The sequence below is a fragment of the Belonocnema kinseyi genome, chromosome 10 (assembly GCF_010883055.1).
Source record: "Belonocnema kinseyi isolate 2016_QV_RU_SX_M_011 chromosome 10, B_treatae_v1, whole genome shotgun sequence".
NCBI lineage: Eukaryota > Metazoa > Arthropoda > Insecta > Hymenoptera > Cynipidae > Belonocnema > Belonocnema kinseyi.
The window spans coordinates 80050641-80054728 of NC_046666.1; positions in this window are offsets into that span (position 1 = coordinate 80050641).

Here is a 4088-nt window from a genome sequence, read left to right on the forward strand (position 1 = left end):
CTCTCCCCCTAATAGACCCTTAAAATAATCCGTCCATTCCTCCATTTCTATTTCTTCGTTAACGCCCTTCCTTTCCCCTCTATCCCTATTTATCACATCCCAGACCCTACCTTCTTTGATCGCTTTTTCTACCTCTGTTTTATATTCTTACTTTCCCCTCTGTCTTTTTATTTTCAGCATCTTCTCATGTTCTTTTTTCCTCCTGTTATACTCCTCCTTCTCCATTTCCCCTCTTCTCCATTTGCTCAAGCACTCTTTCATTCTCTCTTCACTCTCCCAGAATTCCTCATACCACCAGCCACTCTTTCCCCCTACTCTTTCTTCATTAGTACCCAGCTCATCCTTTACCTTTTCAATGGACCCCTTCAACCTTTCAATTAACGAGTTTATTCCCGCCTCTTTTTCATACCTAACCTTCACCTTTTCCATCTTTTGTTTAAACTCTTTTAATTTATCTTCCCCCCAGATTCCCATTTTCGTCTATCATTCGCACCCTTTTTCCTTTCTCCCTCTGCCGCGCTTACTGACGCCTCTTCTTAGTGTAACTGACCGGGAAGTGCTCGGACCCTATCTCATTCCCTACCTTCATACTCCCTATCATATGCCGCACTCTTTTTTCAGCCAAGATGTAGTCTTTCATCCTTTCATATTGTAGCCTTTCATATTGCCATTGCATATAAACCATCCTGTTTCTCCTATAATGTCTAGTAACTTCCTCCCCTCCCTGTCCGTCTCTCTATGTTTGGAGTTCCTTATAAATGCCTCCTTTTCTTCATCCCATAACCCTCCCCCTTGTTCGCCAGTCCATGCATTTAAGTCCCCTCCTATAAAAACCAATTCTTCCTTCTTTTCCTCCGTCCACCTCCTTATTACTCTCCAGACTTCCTCTTCCCCTCTTCTTCTGTATACACATACCACTGCTATTTCTACTTTCCCAATTATAATTTTTCTTATCATTGTTCCATCCTTTTCCTCCATGTTCCCATCTTTTCTCCCTTTTACTGCTAATTCTTTTTCCTCCCCTGACACCATGCCGCCAATCCCTCTCCCTTTAACGTGTTCTTTTCTTGCTTCTTGCATTGTCCACACATAACCTTTCGGTAACAGCTTTTTTATTCCCTTCCAGTCCTTCTCATCTGCCCAAGTTTCACTCATCATAATCACATCCCACTTTTCTAACTCCTCCCAAAATCCTTTATTCTTGTTCTTCAAACCTGACACATTCCAGAAAGCTATTACCATGGTTCTCTCTTCCCCTACCTCTCCTTTTCTCTTCACTTTGTTTCCCCTTCGCCGTTTGGGAACCCCTCTGATTTATTTCTCGACTCTTGTTCGTCTCCCTTCCTCCTACCTTTCTCGAGACTTACTTTTTCCCTTAATTCTTCTAATTCTTCATCCCAGCACCATTCCTTCCTATTTATCCATAACATGTCTCTCCCTATCCACACCATATGGCCCCTTTTCCTCTCTACCCAATCCCTCTGCTCTATTTGCCATCTCCTTTTCCTCTCCCTCCATGTCAGATCTTCTTCAATTCTTTCCCTTCTACCTCTCAATAATTTTTCTCTCTTCATAATTTTCTTTTTCTCCTCCTCACTCCCCAGTTTTACTAGAAACATTCCTTCTTTTCCTTCCTTTGTCCCTCCTATTCTCTTAACTCCTTCTACCCTTACCTGCACTCTAATATCTCGAAAAAGATTTGTTATTTCCACTTCTCCTGTTTCACTCTCCACATTTAATCTCTTGACTACTATGTTATTTTTCCTCTTTGCCCTTTCTTCCCCTTCTAATCTTCTTTCGATCTCACTGAGTCTTTTTTTCAATCTTTCATTCTCACTTCGGACGTTCTTTTCATTCCCTTGAACCATTTCCTCATTTTCTGTTTTTCCCCCATATGCTCATTCCTAATTTCTAAACTGGATACCCGCTCTTCCAACTGTTTTATTTCTCTAGATCTCTGTTCGTCAACCTCTCTCTGTCTATTCTCAATGCTCTCTAGCTTACCCCAAACTTTGTCATTCTCCTCCTTCCAACTTTTATCCCATTTTTCTCTGACCTTTTTCACTTCCCCCCTTACATCGTTTCCCTGCCTATTCATATCCCTATTCATGTCATCCAATCTCTTTCTTTTTTCCTCTAAACCCTTTAATGAGAGCTTCCAATTTTTCAAACATCCCCCCATCCCCCCTTTCTCTCTGGTGTTTTCCTTTTAATTATAACTCTCTTGTTCTCCGGGTCCCTTTCTACCTCATCTTTCCCAGCCACAGACTTCTGTTTGAATCCGTGTTGCCTAGCTTGTTAAGGCGCTGTAAATTTGAGGGCCTTCCCCGTTGCTTGTCCGTGCCTGAGTCCGCTACCCGCCCCACCCGGGTCGACTTCTCGGCACTTTTATCACCGCTGCTGTCACTGCGATCAACGTCACCCATCCCCCCACTTTCAATGCTTTCAGCAACGTCAGCTGTTGCAGCCACTACGGTTTTCTGCTCTTTGCGATCGTCCAGTAACTGTTGCCCTCTGGCGCCAGTTTGTGGACTTCGCGTGGTCGGCATCCTACCTTACCCAAAGCTCCGTGACGTTTCTCGCTTTTATTTCTTACCTCTTGCCCCCCTGACCAAGCAACTATTTTTTCACTCCTAACCTCAAAAACTTCACACGCTCCAAATTTTCACTTCAAACCACTCACTTTCACCCTTCACACCTTTGCCTTCACTCACCCTTCTTCCTTTACACTCGATCTCCGCACTTTCTGCCTTTTCTGCATGCACTCACCCTTATTTCCTTCACCAAAGCCAAAAACACACCACTTGATAAAAAGAGTTTTTTCGCGATCGGTACCGGAAACGGAAGCCCAACTATAATTATGAATCCTTAATAAGAAAAAATTAATTTTTTACGATATAATATATACTATATAAGACGATATAATATAGTTCGCGTAGCGAAATAGAATAATTCCCCTATTAATTGCAGCCAGGGCCCAAATATTTCTAACTAAACACAAAACATTTTTAGTAGTACAAAATAAACTTTGTTTTAACTCACGCGAAATGCAAACATGCGACTGGCAACACGCGCGTGCGAGACTTCACTCTGTTCACCGAGAGAATAACCTACAGACGCGCATCTTTACGTATTTGGGCGGAGATCCCATCAAAGAAGGAGTTATCTGGAGCCTGGACGAAAGTGTCCAATATTGAAGCAGGCACTCACTTTTGTATGATATTCAGAGAGGGTGCGGGTCAAGTTTCTTTAATAAAAGCCACAGACGCGCAAAGTGGATATAATTTGGTCCGAGACTGGGACCGCCTTGTAGGTTATTCTCTCGGTGAACAGGGTATAGATTTTAATGTCTTAACCGCGTGGAGCGGTACCATAAATTTCATATGAAATAAGTTCGTAAAAATATTTAGTTTGTACAATTAAAGTATGCACATTAAAAATTTGAAAATTCCCTTCTTTTCTTTAAAAGTTTAGAAATCTGCTGAAATCATTTTAAATACCTTAGAAATAAAATTAATTCATTCCTTAAAATTCTTTACAAAAACGTAAAAATCCCTTCAAATCTTTAAAACATGCGGAGATCCTTTAAAGTCCCTTAAATCGTGTTCAATTTTTGGAAATTCCTGGAAATCTCTTGAAAATCTTTGAAATTTTTTAATTCCTACAGGTCCCTTGGAATTGTTGTAATCCGTAGCAACCCGTTGAATTAAATTTAATTCGTGTGACGCAGGTATACTTAATGCGTTTTATCAGCGTAGTTTTAGTTCTGAAAACAGCCCCGGTAATACGCGTTGAATAGAGAAAAATTAATTTTTTAGATTTCAGCGTAAAAGTGAAGATTATTCTATTATTTGAAATGCGCGATTGTTTCATCTGCCTAAAATGTCATTATAAGAATAGGATAACTCAGAAATTTATTTATTTCTATTTCCATAACGGCCGCCGCATAGGATCCTACCAGGTGTATACATATGAAACCGGTATTACCATCTAGCGGCCAGTAGGCACACTTCTAGGCACTGTCGGAACTTACCATTTGTGCTAATTGGCGTATTGTCATCTGTCAACAATATCCAATACCAAACATT